At 33.9% G+C, this 16,708-nt stretch overlaps 1 protein-coding gene across 2 annotated transcripts in view; it reads left to right on the forward strand.

Annotated features, from left to right (window-relative positions):
* Window positions 1–16,708, forward strand: part of foxo (forkhead box, sub-group O) — a 132,041-nt gene that overhangs the window by 11,992 nt on the left and 103,341 nt on the right. The window contains exon 1 of one of the 2 annotated variants that reach the window (XM_017615073.1): window positions 11,185–11,188. The exons of the other annotated variant lie outside the window; for it this stretch is intronic. The gene's annotated coding sequence lies outside the window, so the exon portion shown is untranslated. Of the gene's footprint in view, window positions 1–11,184; window positions 11,189–16,708 lie in introns of those variants that run through there. 2 annotated transcript variants of the gene reach the window in all.

Here is a 16,708-nt window from a genome sequence, read left to right on the forward strand (position 1 = left end):
GCGACCTTGTTTCCCCCGAGGCTGTTATGACCGAGCAAGGTCTTATCGTGTTTCTTGTATGCCGCCTAGATAACTTTAAAACGTCCTCAGCATTTTTTTCAAGGTTTCATCAAGGTTTCTTCTTGTTCTAAATGCGCTAAAGCACATATCATTTAGTTTTAAGGGTTTGGCAACCAAACTAACTTGATTCTTCGATGGCAGGAAGATCATTCCATTTCACTCACTTTGCTTTGAGTTCTTGATTCTTGAACAGATCTGCTTAGTACCGGATGGGCTCCTTCGACCATCTTTCGTTAGCCAATTGAATAAAAACAGATTTCAATTGGCTTTTGCAAGAAGACATGTGGATGTCTGTATCATGGGCAGAGTTGACTTAGATAGAAACCTTGCGAGTTCGCCTGTCGCGCAGTTTCCAGGGATTTCATCTTACCCGGGTACCCAAACTACGTTAATGATAACGATCGTGGTAAAGTCATTTATAGGCCTCCAACATTGGTCAGCTAGTTTTGTAGAAGTTTTGCTGTACTGTGGATCTAATGGCTGCTTGGTTGCAGAATAAACTGTTATGGACTCTTCCTACTAGTTGTGAGGGCGCCGCGTACCATGGTTTATTAAGAGCTATTTATTTAGTGTAAATTCCACTACTAACCTTTTTGGAGCACTGAACCGTCGGTAAATATGGCGGTGAACATTCTATCTAAGTCGGAACCGTTTACCCAGTGCTTCTATTTCAAAATATAATAGAAAACCTATTTTCGAAGTCAAGTATTGGGCGGGTGTCCAATCCAGCCCAAGATTTTTGAGTGCGCGAACCTCCACGTGAATGCAGTCCTTTATCCCCTCTCCAGTTTGGTCCTATAAGTGAAGTTTTCTAGAAGAGGATGGGTGGAACAACCGTCGTGTACATCCAGTGTATAATGTGGTTTCAAATCCCATCGCTTCCCCACCGCTGATTTACAGCTGTATGGATTTCCAGAATCGCTCTGTAAGGTTTGGTTTTCAATCCATCTTCCTGTTCCTGTTAAGAACTATGTCGAGATTTTTAATTTCATTGGGGAGTGTACGACACCATTTAGAGAGGGAGGCTAAAAAGACGGTATTTTATATTTTCTCATGAATAGTTATATTTCTGTCTTGGTGCTATTTAAGTTCGCTCTCGCTCGACCAGCTATTCACGGTACCGAGAATACCCTGCAAAAGTTCATATAGTGTTTGGAGATGCTTATCCATTGCTGTGAGTGAAATACCGTCTGCATAAGCTATAGCCTGACAGCGGTATTCTCCAGTCTGAGGAAAATTGTATTTACCGCAAGTTTCCATAGTAGGGGGGAGGGAACTCCTGCTTGACGGGTAGCTCTCGTTGCATACCTGGTTATGGACGCGCCCACATCTTGAGATGATGTGCTCCAAAATTTTAGGCCAAAAATATAATAATAATGTATAATTTTTTAAATAATTGCAGACATTTGAAACTAATTTCAAGTATTTTCCAAAAAAGTGGAAGCATTGAAACGTAAAATTTTTTCTTTAATTTTTCAACATAAATAAATAAAAATCCAGAGCTTTTTCAAAAAAATCGCCACTGATAGATCGACGCGAAATTAAATTATGTTTTTAAAAACGAAAAGAAACTTTAAATCGGTTCATATGTGGGCTCCCAAAATTGATTTGTCCGCTGCAACTTTTTTGCCTCACTGTGCGCCGTGGTATAATAAAATATCACATCACATCATTTTTTTCCCAAGGTTCTGATAAGATATTTTTTTCTGTTGGCATTGTTAGTGACATTTATGACATTTCGGATTCCAAATCCACATCACTCGAATCCGCTTACTTCAACTAACATGCAGATTTGCACCACACCCCATGGAGGACAGTTGTCGCGACGTTAAAGTTTAGTAGACTTGTTCGGTTAGTATGTGGTAAATTTTTTTTTGTTTAATTTTACAGGCCAATGTACGCAGGGCTGCCAACTATCCTCAGCTATGAGGTGCCATATTGACGATAAAAAAATGCCGAAATGTGGCAAATAGAAAAATAACGGTGCTATTCTTTTAAATCCTTCCCAGTTAGCAATAAAATAAGAACCACATTTCTAAAACAAAAGTCCAATGCCAAAAAAAAAGATAAACAAGTTGAATAACCTTTAGAAATTTGAAAATTTTAGTTGAGAAAAAGAAGGACGTACAAAGGTTTTTACAAAAATGAATTGAAATGTTACTATTTTTCAAAAGTGCCATTTTGGCACTTGAAAAATTAAGTGCCATTTGATGTCAAATAGGGCCAACAATGGCACGGTTTGAGCCAAGTTGGCAGCCCTGAATGTACCTGCGCTAGCGCTCATAAAAAAATATTTATGACTGGCTAGCTCAGTATAATGCACCCACGCACGTTCGAGCGTAAGCATGTACATGACCAGTCTTGCAAACAAAAATTGACTCTATATNTGTGTTAATAATTCTTTTTTTTTGTGAAAATTGTCAAAAAGTTATTAAAAATACATGAGTGCAAAACTGTAACATATGCCTTAATTTACATTTTTGTCTGCTGGTTTCTTTAATGTTGTTGAATTGACTCAAATCGTTATGACAGAGGAAGCAAAGATGTACCAATAAAAATACAGAACAACAGTATGAATGTCGTTAGAACTTGGAAAGATAGCGACAGCTGAAAGAAAAGGTGTTACTCCATGTTACAGTTTTGCTCGTCACTGTATGTTCATATGCACTCCTCTCTTTTCCCTTCTTTGCCTATATTTAATTATTGTATTATACCGCACACTTAGCTTACTAATTGGACTTGCCAACCTTGATAAACATACGCACTTGCAAGTGAGCGTACGCACATAAACCCAATTCTCGGGTATTCGTCGCACATATTTTACATACAAAAGCCTAAGTAGGTAAGTACCCTTTAGGAAATGCAAGCATTTCCTCAGACAATGGGAAAGCATTCCGGAAAATGGTGGAAATATTCTCTTTCGTTGCACACTCCTTTCTTTGTTTAACATACGTTGTCATTGTAACGCCTTAACTCTCTGGTTGTGTAAACAGCTACAATTTGAATTTGAAATTTAGTGTTGAAATGGCGCAATTTTGATATTGTGGAAACGCGCTTTAAAATTTTATTGTCCGGGACGCCTACTTTACACAACAATTTAACAACTAATACATATTCTCAATTGTATTGTCCTTTGTAAACGCAAGTTAAAGAAGATTTCTTTTAATTTGTCGTGAATAGCTTTTGTTTGGTGTCTGAGGAATTTGCATTGAGCCCCCCCGCTTTTAGCTTAAGAAGTAGAGTTTCAATTTGATTTATGTACACTTTTATTTTAGGATATTTTTTTTAATGAATTTTCATTTCAGTTGATCATTATTTGGGTAATTTTACTGATTCGATGAGAAATATGTAGTAATTTCTGTATTTAACTTTTCCGATCGCAGCTTCACACAGATTAAAATCTATTTGTTTTCGATTGAAATTCTTCATTCTAGTATAGTCGAATAATAATACAACCAAACAAAATCCTGATATTCTGACATTTTAAGCTTCCCGTTAAGTACAACAAAGTAAATGAATCGATCTTCCACTTAAAAATGATATAAATGATAGCTTTGTATGAAAGCAAGAAATTACATGATTTTACACAGACTTGAAAAGTTTTCGCGTTAACAGAAATATATACCGATATAAAAAATCTGTCAATATAATGGCTTTATAGCAGATAAATTTCATTAAAATCACTGTAGTTGGCTGATCGTTCAAATAAATGAACAATTAATGAAATTAACAAAAGTTTTCCATATTAAATTAAAGTAAAAAAATAACAATTTTTAACATGACTATAGATCGAAAAAACGTATACAATAACAACTTGAAACAGAGGGAATTAGGATATGATTTATATACTTGAGATTTAATTATACGAAAAAAATGGTAATTACTTTTATCTATACTTGCCTATTTTATTTTTCCTATAGGGTATGTTTTTCGGTATTTCCTACACAGCTTTACCATTGCTTGGAATTAGGCTTTGGTCACTTGAAACTCGAGCGCATTTGCAAGTTTGAACAGTTTTAGCTATAGGCTATTCCCCGCAAACACATACGGAGTGCCCAGAATTTATGAATCCGAAATTAGTTCTGTGTATGTAGGAAATATTTATGAGTTTGGCAAGCTCCAAACTGATTTTAGACTCATGGTTTCTTCGACAAATTTGCTTTGAATTACACGTAGATTCCATCTGTGCTAAACGCACATAGTCAGAAAATCCGCCCTAACATAGTAATTACATCTGTATGTTCATAAATATGTATCTACTAAGGAGTAGTTAAACGTAAGGGCTCCGAAATAAGACTCCTAATTAAGACTAATTTATGACTCCAAATGTTTGCTGGGTTGTACCCACACACGTCTACAATCTCTCGTGCATATTCCCAGCGAAAACTTTTAATTTTTTGGAAAGTACTTACTTTTGTATCAATGGAGTAACGCATTACAAGTCGCCTCAAGACAATTTTCGCTTATCTATTGCATTACATGCAAGAAATTTTACGTTTATTCGATTACCTGCAATGACATACACATGTTAAAATAATGCCTTCTGTAAACGAGAAGGTAAGCGGCTAATCTCGAAAAGTGCTTCCCCAATCGAGAGTAACCGCTTACCTTTTCGTTTACAGAATGCATAATTTTAACATGTGCACATTTGCATGTCATTGGAGATAATCGAATAAATGTATAATTTCTTGCGATAAATTGTTTTGAGGTGACTTTTAATGCGCTACTCCATTGATAGTATAAAAATAAGTGTTTTCCAAAAAATTAGGTTTTTGCTGGGTTTGTATGAACTTTAACACATAATTGTGTACATGATTATGCATGCACGAACACACCTATAAACAAAGTACTTAGGCCTATTGCAACGCCTCTGTAATCATGCTTAGCGCGCTTATCAGCTGTGAGCGGGTTACAATTCGATTTTTTATTGTTTCATTTTGCTATTTACGGAACAGTGTTAGATTGAGCGACAATAATAGCTTAGTTCCACCAAAGGCTTAACTGCGGTTAAGAGCTCAGATAAGTAAGTGCCAAGGATTTTAACATGGAGTAATCGGCAAGGTCTAAATATTTCTTAATTTTTTCTTTTTTCTTTTCGTTTGCTTCTACTTAATAGGTGAAAATACCACCTTGCTGTTGTAATCTCTTTTTTCCAGTAGGCATAAACTGCAGTTAAGGCTTGGTGGAAATCAGCTATACTTAACGACAGATAAAGCACGCGCGTGATAGTTAAGACTTGCAAATGACAGTGGAGTAGTAAATTGTACATACATATGTATGCAAATATCGCACACATTATTTAGAAGTGTTTTAATACAGAATTTCTAATTACTTTTTAGAAAGTTTTTGTGTACTTAGAATGTTAACAGATCAGACATAGTAATATATTTATAATGGTCATTAGCAGGGCCGTAGCCAGCTTTTTTTTTGGGGGTGTTCTGACAAAATATTTATTATTTTAACATTTATTTCAACATAAATTGATTAAAAGAAATATACTGATAAAAATAAAATATTTCACACAAACAGGGTCGGAATTTTTAAATTCCTGCCCGTATTTTGTCTGTAAGTCAAATAATAGTGGCATTGTGTTACTATGATTGCACGGCACGGAGTAATGATAGTTAACTACAGTAGTCGAACAAATTTTAGCAGCACCAAATTTTGACAAGTTTTAAAATATATATTTTTTTTGGCTAGTTTTTTATAGTTGTTTATTCAACAACATCCGCATAAATACAAGCTTAAAGGCAGTGTCACACGATTGGGTGTGTGCCGAAATTTGTTGCAAATCGTACCCCGATTGTGTGAGTACCCAAATATTTTTCTTTCTCCTACTCACGAAAAATGATTTGTTGAAATTTTTCAATAGATGATTGCTGTATTGTCCCAATGTTTTGTCCCAATAGCCTAATGCACAAATCTGTACAAATGTACCAACCGAGTGACACTGTCTGAAAAATTTATTCATTATTGCAAAAAGTTGGAAACTTGGATTTGCAGGGCTAGTTAGTTAATTAACTATATTTTTATAAAAAAAAATAACCAAAATTAAATAACCTTTTTTGTTTTTTTTTTTTTGTTATTTTATGGCCTTATAACAATTATAGATAATAATAAATTGTTGAATAAAATTAAATAACAACAAAAATAATACGTTAAAACTTGGCAAAAAGTGGTTCGGCTATAATTTTTTTACCACTTTGTGTATTCACATTTCCATTTTCTAAAAAATTTATGATATTATTATTTTTTACCGAAGTTCTACTTCGCATTAGTGATGGCACGATTAATCGAATAACCGATTATAATCGAGCGATTAACCGATTAATTTTTCAAAATAATCGAAAAGAAACCATCAAAAATTTACTAATTTACTTACACAATAACGTATGAATCAAAATACGTTGATGTGTTTTTTACATTCTCGTATTCTTAAAATTTTTTATACGATATTTCTGCCAAAAACCGCAACACAAGCTTAACCTAAGTAGCTACTAAAAAACCCCAACCCAGGTATGCACATATTTTAATTTTATTTTCCGAATTCGCCGTTGCGCATTTTCTTCTTTTTTATATGGAAGAAAATAAGCACACCATTACCAAACAGAAAAATACCAAAAATCAGCGGTAAGTGCCAGATACTTCAGTCTTGGAATTTGTCATACAAAACTTTAATGGGCTACAAAACTGCATACTGAAAATCTTTCTAATAAATCTAATTAAAAAGTTGGAATTTTTGGTTGATTTTATTTTAATATTGCACAAAGTTTGATAAATTTATATATATACGTTTTTTTGCTACAAAATAAGCTATATTTAAAAAAATAACTAAAATTAAATAACAAAAAAAACTTTTGTCGTGCGCTATAATTTTGACACGGAGCCAGTTTTTATAACTTATAAATGGTTTTCATTAATTTTCGATTTTAATCGAAATGACCGATTAATCGGTTAATTTTTACGATTAATAAATGGATAAAGGGCAACCTACATCCCAAACCTCGTTGAGAAATCTTAATTTTTGCTCGAGTTACCGTGTACACGGCCGGACGGAAAGACAGTCACCGCTTAATCGATTCCTCTTTTCATTATGAGCATTTATGTATACATGTGTCTATATCTATCTCGATTTGTGTTGGCTGTTACAAATAACTGTTATGTGAACGAAGCTAAAATACCCTTGTGCACAAATGCGCTCGGGTATAATAACCACTCATGCTGATGTACCCGTAGTTGCGTATGTAACGTATACGCCCCGTAGCACCATACGCGATTTAGTCAATTTAATTGGCACAAAATAAACTATAACTATATGTAGTACAAACAAGAATTTCTGAAACTAATATCGAATTTGCATTTTTTTCTTGTTGAACGAAATCAGACGATTGTTTTTTAAAACCCAACTTTGTCATTAAAATTTTTGCAATCCAGCGCAATTCTCTTTGGGAATTTTCGTACTCCGTAATCAATCGGTTTTCTTTCGCATATCTTATCAACTTCCGATACGAATACCCCCCGACTTGTTTTAAAAGTGAGAACGCAAATATTAACCTAAGCACACTTTGTCACGAATTTATAAAATCCATGGCGGCTATTTGTTCATAAAAAATTTTCTCATTTCGTACTTGCTATCAAGTTGCTTATCTGGCAGTCTAAAGTTAGACTAAAAAATAATCTTAAACAGTTTGCTAATTGCATGCCTAACGCAAGCTAGGGATGGGCGCCGTTTCCAGAAAATCGGTTTTCACTAATTGCGGTTTTTTATTCAAGTTGTAAGCCGTACTTTATTTTATTTAACCACTTCAAAAATAGGAAATATTATAAAACGTTTTACACATTTATAAAAAAATGAACTTAATTTTAAAGCAACAACTTTTTAATATGTATTTTGCGCCATAATTTTAATAACTTTGAGTGGCGTTTTCTTATTTCTAAACGTCAGAGACAATATTCGCAATCGACTTGACAATTGATTTTTCTTAACTACCAGATCAGCAAAACACAAATAGGTGGTCACTTTGAAGTTTTTGCTATACAAAATAATTACGTTACACAGCTGGGGAATGTAAAAACTGAATTTTCGGTTTAAAAGGAAAAACGATTAGCACCTAAATAAAAAAAGGGGATTATGATTAACCAAATTTAAATTAACCAAATCTAAAACGGTTTTTAGAAAAAACCGATATTTTTTGAACATCCCTAACGTGAGTATGTTTCGGGTTTCCAAAAGGAATGAGTACACAACATATAAAAGTACTAATAAATACATTAATATGTATGTATTTGGTGCTCACACATTTGCTGGTTCTTTGCTGGTCCGAGAATCACCACCAATTTGAGGTAAGCGTATTGATGTTGGCACACAAAGGCCAAATAATTTTTATTGAGAACCTTTTTTTACGACAGAAATGCACTCGGTAGTTTGCCATTGCCTGACGAGGGGCTACCGCTATTACAAAAAAAAAAAAAAAAAAATGGGGCATATGTATTCACACAGCCCGATTCTGTGTGAGTAAATCAAATTTTCGATAAACTGTCAATTTTTTATTATCTATCAAGAACTGGAATTCTAGCAGAGAAATCAAATGCTATTTTCTTAATAAATTATAAAGATTGAAAATGCTATTGACAAGCGTTCACAAATTGAAATTTCATATGAAAATTATTAATTTTGTATATTAAAAAATGTGTTTCCATCATTTGAGCCTGCGACGCATAGAATTTATAGCCGACATCTCTACCTACTCGGATACGGCAGTCAAAAGCTTCTTTGCTTTTTAATTAATATTTTTAATTTTTCTCAAAAGTCCGCAGATACGNAAAGGAGCAATACGGGATTACTCCCATAAAAACCTCCCCTATACCTCCCAAAAAGACAACAAGGGAGTGCATATAGAAAAACATCCTATATTCCTCCCGAACGATCAATAAGGGAGTGCTCCCATGAGAGGCATCCCGAAAGCCTCCTGTACGAGTAATAAAAGAGCTTTTCATTGCCTCACATATAAGCTAAAAGATTTTGCTATTTACGCAATCGATATATTTAATTTTTTATTTAATCTCATGCATCTATACAATAGTAAAAGATCTTAACAGATACCTATAAGTACGAGATCAGACAAAACATACATAAGTAATACTTATCACATTTTTGATTAATATTGGAATTCTAATGCGGGCAAATACATTCAAAGTAAAACAGAATAACAATAAAACGGTGAGATAACTACATGATTTCCTGGTGTCAGGGATGCTTGGGTGTTCAGGAGCAGNCTCATGCATGTATACAATATTAAAAGATCTTAACAGATACCTATAAGTACGAGATCAGACAAAACATACATAAGTAATACTTATTACATTTTTGATTAATATTGGAATTCTAATGCGGGCAAATACATTCAAAGTAAAACAGAATAACAATAAAACGGTGAGATAACTACATGATTTCCTGGTGTCAGGGATGCTTGGGTGTTCCGGAGCAGGAGTGTATAAAACTTTCTTGTTTTAACCACGCTCAATGTANTGTGCTATCGTCATTCAATTATTGCATCCTCCTTATATTGTTTCTATATGGAATATTTTCTGTAGTTTTCCTTATGACAAATTTTTCCAATAATACGCAATTTCTTTTGAACGAGGTGCCTATAGCTCCCCTATCAATCAAAAGGAATACTCCAGGATTACTCTCTTAGGAGACATCGCTTTTTTGCTCCTAAGCGAGTAATAACGGAGTACACAACCGACAAATTTCAGTTATCGCTCCGTAATCATGCCTCAGGGAGTATTCTTTTATTGCTCACTTGGGAGATCTCCCGTTTGGCTCCTAAACGAGTAATAAAGGAGTACAAAAATCGACAAAAATCGTTTATTGCTCCAAAATTATGGCTCTGGGAGTATTCTTTTGTTGCTCACTTAGGAGATCTTCGATTTGACTCCTAAGCGAGTTATAAAGGAGGTCAGAACCAACAAATCTCGCCTATTGCTCCGAAATCAGGCCAAAAGGAGTACTCTTTTATTCCTCACATTGGGAGATCTCCCTTCAAGTTCTAGTGGGCAGGTACTCACGAAATTTTATGTGTAAGCATATGTATGTGTACGGCACAGCAAAGCATTAGGCGAGTTACATACATACATAGCTTTGGTTAGAAATTAAACCTGATAGCATCCTTAAGACCGGGTTATAATTGAAGTAACTGAATGGAGTGAACATCTCTTACCTTTTGTAAATATGTTTGACAAACGCAAATGTTTATAGTGCTCGTAAACGTAGCGTCAAACGGAAGAATATAAAATCAATAGATCCTTAGATTTCGCAGCGATTTGTAACAATTTGCCACGTGCATTAAAACCAAGGCATTAAGCGCATACAACGTACGAACATTTGTTTGAAAATGCATTTATTCAAGTTGAAAGAAGGCAAATTCCTTTGTTCGGCATTTGCTCTTGCTCGCCTTCTCTTTGCGCAACGTTGTATTCTATCATCCAAATTGGTATATTCCTATTAAGAATTCACACATTCATAACATAAAATTACCTAACAATTTATACGCACAATTACTACGTTTATGCGTAAGTCAATTCACGAAATCAGTTCATGAATTTGAGTAGAACATAAACACCATAATTGAAATTAGGGATGTTTCGAGTGGCATTCATATTTTCGGAATGCGAATGTGCGAATGCGAATGTTAGGAATAACATTTAAAAAGCTAAAATCAAGTCAAGTCATCAATAAGTCATCGTTTTTATTACTTCAACTTTTTGTAAGTTATTAGAACATTGAACGAGTGCTAAACAGTGTTTTAATCTAGTAGTCAAACTTCAAAAGGGGAATATTATATTTCAAAAAAAGTAATTTTGCTGCCTTTTCTCACATGAGGCGACTCCTTAGAGCCAGTTTTTTAGTGCTGGTTTGAACTCGGTTTATATTTAAACTAAGTTTAAACTACTCACCAGTTTGTCAGTGCGAGTTTAAGGCCGCTTCATAGTTTGGTTGTTTTGTAGGGCAACACTGTTTTTTCTTTGTGCAGATACAAAACTTTAGCCATTTTTTTTTCACTTTTGATGCGATCGCAATTTAAGTTCTGAAAGATTATAGACGGAAATTTAAAATATATGTGATGTTCTGATTACGCATACTTCGCATAACTTCGCACAACTTCGCATAAACTTCAAACTGTAATTTTTTATGTACTTTGCATGTATTTTGTATGTATTCCATTACTCAGAAATTAGCAGAACTTTTAAAAACTTAGCGATCTGGTGAGTTTAGATTTTGCTTACTTTATTTTTCACGCGGTAGAGCTTTTTATAACCTTTTTCTAAAACAAATTTAGCCTCGCTTTTTGTGATCATCTGGTTGCACTACAGCGTAAGCTGAAAATGAGAGTGTATACAATAGCAAGTATGGATGAGTACACAACAGTGATGCCAACTCTCTGTAAAAGCCGATTCTCTTAATATTCTGAAAAAATCCTCCATTTTCAATAGTAGATATTGCCTGGGACGAATTTCTTTCATTATTTGAGGTAGCTTGTTTTTTAAATTAATGTAGCTGTGATGCAGTATTTTAATTAATATAGCAAAGGTAGCGCACCGCTTACATATATCAGATTGTTCATAGCATGCACTTTGAATACACCGTTCGTAGCAATTCGGATTATGTGAAAAAATGTACCAACATACATACATATGTACGTACATGCATACAAATAAGTATGAAAACATTTTTCATATATGTATTCAGAAAAGTATACCACATCTTCATACCGATTTTTCGTCATACATAAGCATACATTTATATGTACATATTTTGATTTATTTCTTAACACTAAAGGTTAACAAAGATTATATAGCTGTAGGTAAGCATGAATGGAACTTTACAACAAACAGAATGCCGCAAAGCTACGTATGTACATATATACCTGCAAGTATTTACATGCATGCTACCTATGTATCTATAATTCTTTTTTGTGAGTATATTTAGTTATAAATTGGATGCAATTGTCTCCACAAAAATATCATTTCAACTTATAGTACTGCAAAACAAAAACCTAAGATACATACATATGGTCACCTGAAATGCAAAAAGGTGTAACAAACATCTTCGTTGAAATGCAGTCATAACTAATAAAAAATTCAAAATTCACTTTTTGATTTATAGGTATGACGGATTTCATCGAATTACAACTCCCCTCATCATTTGATGAACAAAAAATCAAATATTGGTCACGACTTTTTCATTTCATTTACGATGTTGGTTACGTATTTTTGCATTTCAGATGACGATATGTATGTGAATAAGTACTTTATATGTATATATTCGTAATGAAATTAAGTTTGCAATAAATTCCAAATTCCAAGATTTTTTAACAACGCAATTCCACATCTGGCAACCGTGCTCTTCGTTCTCGTGACTGAGCGTAGTAGCAGCGCTTTGCTCTCTTCTGTACAAACACATATGCACGCGCACGTACACTGCTAGTGCTTCCTAGTCTCCCGCAGTAAAATTTAGAGACAGTCTGACAAAGCGCTAGTTCCGAACTACATATATCAGAACTATCATATATACATATTAGACTGCATCACTCCTCATACAAAAAAAAAAATCGGTACTGTTTTTCCATTGGAATTGTAAAATCTATTATATTTTACGACGTCCACCAAAATATTTCGAAACAAGTAAGAAAGTCTAAGTTCGGGCGGAGCCGAACATTAAATACCCGGCGCAAGTATTAAATATATGTTTTTAACCTTTCTGAAACCTACCGCTACATGGAAAGCTGGGGCGTATCAATTTTGAGTAAATTAGAGTCCTTAAATTTCGAAATTTTGAAGTTTCAAGCGGTTTTGAAATTTACCGTTATATGAAAAGCGGCCTCAATTTTAGTCCGATTTCAATAATTTTCAACGCTTTGCTTCTATGTTGCAAGCACAATAAACATACCGAGTTTGGTACAAATTGGTAGAACGGTTACCGAGATACATATATGTGATCATAAGTGGGCGGTGCCACGCCCATTTTATAAAATTTTATCACGAACATATTTCCTGGATAAGAATTGTTGTAAGCATCAATTTTGAATAAATTAGCTTTAATATTTACTCATTTATCGAAGATTTTGTATTTCTCTAAATTACCGTTATATGGGATGTGGGCGTGGTTATTGTCCGATTTTAAAAATTTTCGGCTATTTGGTATGATCTGCGAAGGCCAAAAACTGTGCCAAGTGTGGAAGAAATTAGTAAAGCGGTTATCAAGATATAACATGTAAGTGGGCGTGGCTACGTCCATTTTCCAAAAATTTATAATATTCTTATTTTTCGTCTAAAACTTATTGTAAATATCAATTTTGAGTGAATAATCTCCTAAAAATACTAAAATATCGCAGTTTTCGTATTTCTGAAAATTACCGTTATATGGGAAGTGGGCGTGGTTACAGTCCGATTTCGCCCATTTACAATACCAACCTACCTTAGGTAAATGGAAACCTACATTTGTTGAAATATCTCAATTTTTGCCCGAGTTATCGTATACACGGACGGACGGACAGACGGACACGGACGGACAGACTTGACTTAATCGATTTCTCTTTTCATTCTGATCATTTATGTATACATTTGTCTATGTCTATCTCGATTCGTTTTGGCTGTTACAAACAACCGTTATGCGAACAAAATTAATATACCCTTGTGCACAAGTGCGCTCGGATATAAAAATATTAAGATTTAAGTGAGCTGGGCCGATTTGAAAATACCTTCAAAGTTAGAGTTTTTTATGAATAAAAATAGTTTCTTAAAGATTTTTTTTGAAAAGATCCCCTCTGATGACAAAACAAATTAGGGATCCCGGGACTGAACCAACGACATGCCGAAAATCCCGGGATTGTAAAAATCGAAAAAATCAACATCCCTAATACACACATATAAATTCAAGGCCATATTTAAGGAAAGTCGCCTAACTATTAAAAAATTAAGAAAAAATGTTTTTTTTTTTTGTAATTTGCACAATGAAAACTCCCATTAATACAAGTCTGACAATAAATAATTATACATCGTTTTAAAGGCCTATAAATCCTTTCCTCACAACATGTTCGATCTTTAAAATTGAATGAAAACTAGTCATTCAAAAACTTAAAAATCTATAAAACCATACTTTCTGACCTAAAATGACAAGTCGCGACCTCTAAGTAACTTTTGAAAATCTATAAAAATAGGCAATATTGTTTTCCAGAAAACGGACGGAAATTGAGGGGTGGGGTCTTGAAATTTCAAAAAAACAAAAATTTCGATGGGCCCCCTAATATACATACATACTACATATATGGATCTATGATTTTTTTTTTATACGGACTGCTTTAAAAATATGTAGTATGTAAATCGCAGAAATAATAAAGGAAGCTAATTCTCAGTTCATCAGCCTACCTAGAAACGAGTGAATATATAATTGGTTCCTTTGCATTTTTCCAATGGTAATGAGTAATTGAGATAAGCGAATATAATGTTTGACCTCAAGTTATCAATTTTGTTAATTGTCATTGAGTACCAGACAAAGAGACGTCGATGCACAGAGCAATAGTTCCGCGAAAGAAAGCGTACAATTCGTATGACGTTAATGAGTTCAGAGAAAGTAAATTTTTGGGGAGTTTGTTGAACCATCTTCTACACTGCGAAAATGCTGATTCATAATTGTAAGTGTAAATAGACAAAAATTTGGCATTTCATATCTGAACGCCAAGAATTGTTCAATCAAATGAATTTTTCCACTGATCGTTATCAATGAATGGTACTCATTTAGGTACAGGTTCTGTTTGTGATAATTTTTGCATATACAGTGACCAGGGCTGCCAACTATCCTTAATTCTGAGGTGCCTTATTGAGTTTAAAAAAGAGTATAAAAAGAAGAATGACAAAAAAGGTGTCATAAAAAAAGGACATAGAGAGAGAAGAAAAAAAATTAGTAAGTTTGGGCTGCGCTACGGAAGTGAAAATTCTCTTGAATAATTTATTAATCGTTCTTTAATTCTAATAGTTGTATGCTTCGATCTATTAACTTATAAAATAAGATAAGATCACGTAACACTGAGTTGAGTGAATTTATATTGATCAAATCACAAGTCAAGAACTCTATTTTATTTATTATTTGAATTGCTGATCAATTTTTAATTTGTTTCGTTGAGCTTAGCTGAGTTGAGTTGATATGAGGTGAGTTAGGGTGTTTGAGCGGTGGTACGTTAAGGTGTGTTGGGGAGAGGTGAAGGCAAATGAGGTGAAGTAGGCTGAAGTGATGTAGGTTAAAGTTATATGAGGTGAGGTGAGTTGTAGTGCAAAAAGGTATATTGGGGTAAGTTAAAGTGAGGCGGGTTGAAGTGACGTGAGATGAGGTGAGCTAAGTTGAATTAAGTTGAGTTGAAGGGAAGTGAGGTGAGATGAGGTTAGTTCAAATGAGTTGAGTTGAGATAAAGTGAGACACATAACACATCTTAATCTCGAGTCTTATTTTAAATATTTTTTTTCCTTTATCTCTATCTCTATCTCTATCTCTATCTCTATCTCTATCTCTATCTCTATCTCTATCTCTATCTCTATCTCTATCTCTATCTCTATCTCTATCTCTATCTCTATCTCTATCTCTATCTCTATCTCTATCTCTATCTCTATCTCTATCTCTATCTCTATCTCTATCTCTATCTCTATCTCTATCTCTATCTCTATCTCTATCTCTATCTCTATCTCTATCTCTATCTCTATCTCTATCTCTATCTCTATCTCTATCTCTATCTCTATCTCTATCTCTATCTCTATCTCTATCTCTATCTCTATCTCTATCTCTATCTCTATCTCTATCTCTATCTCTATCTCTATCTCTATCTCTATCTCTATCTCTATCTCTATCTCTATCTCTATCTCTATCTCTATCTCTATCTCTATCTCTATCTCTATCTCTATCTCTATCTCTATCTCTATCTCTATCTCTATCTCTATCTCTATCTCTATCTCTATCTCTATCTCTATCTCTATCTCTATCTCTATCTCTATCTCTATCTCTATCTCTATCTCTATCTCTATCTCTATCTCTATCTCTATCTCTATCTCTATCTCTATCTCTATCTCTATCTCTATCTCTATCTCTATCTCTATCTCTATCTCTATCTCTATCTCTATCTCTATCTCTATCTCTATCTCTATCTCTATCTCTATCTCTATCTCTATCTCTATCTCTATCTCTATCTCTATCTCTATCTCTATCTCTATCTCTATCTCTATCTCTATCTCTATCTCTATCTCTATCTCTATCTCTATCTCTATCTCTATCTCTATCTCTATCTCTATCTCTATCTCTATCTCTATCTCTATCTCTATCTCTATCTCTATCTCTATCTCTATCTCTATCTCTATCTCTATCTCTATCTCTATCTCTATCTCTATCTCTATCTCTATCTCTATCTCTATCTCTATCTCTATCTCTATCTCTATCTCTATCTCTATCTCTATCTCTATCTCTATCTCTATCTCTATCTCTATCTCTATCTCTATCTCTATCTCTATCTCTATCTCTATCATTTTATTTATATTAATCTTTTATTCTTTATATTTATCCACATATTTTTTCTTATCCTTTTCGTTATTAACTCCTGCATCT

This window comes from Rhagoletis zephyria, unplaced genomic scaffold (genome assembly GCF_001687245.7).
Source record: "Rhagoletis zephyria isolate East Lansing unplaced genomic scaffold, Rhagoletis_zephyria_1.1 Rzeph_scaffold_00961, whole genome shotgun sequence".
Classification (NCBI taxonomy): Eukaryota; Metazoa; Arthropoda; class Insecta; order Diptera; family Tephritidae; genus Rhagoletis; species Rhagoletis zephyria.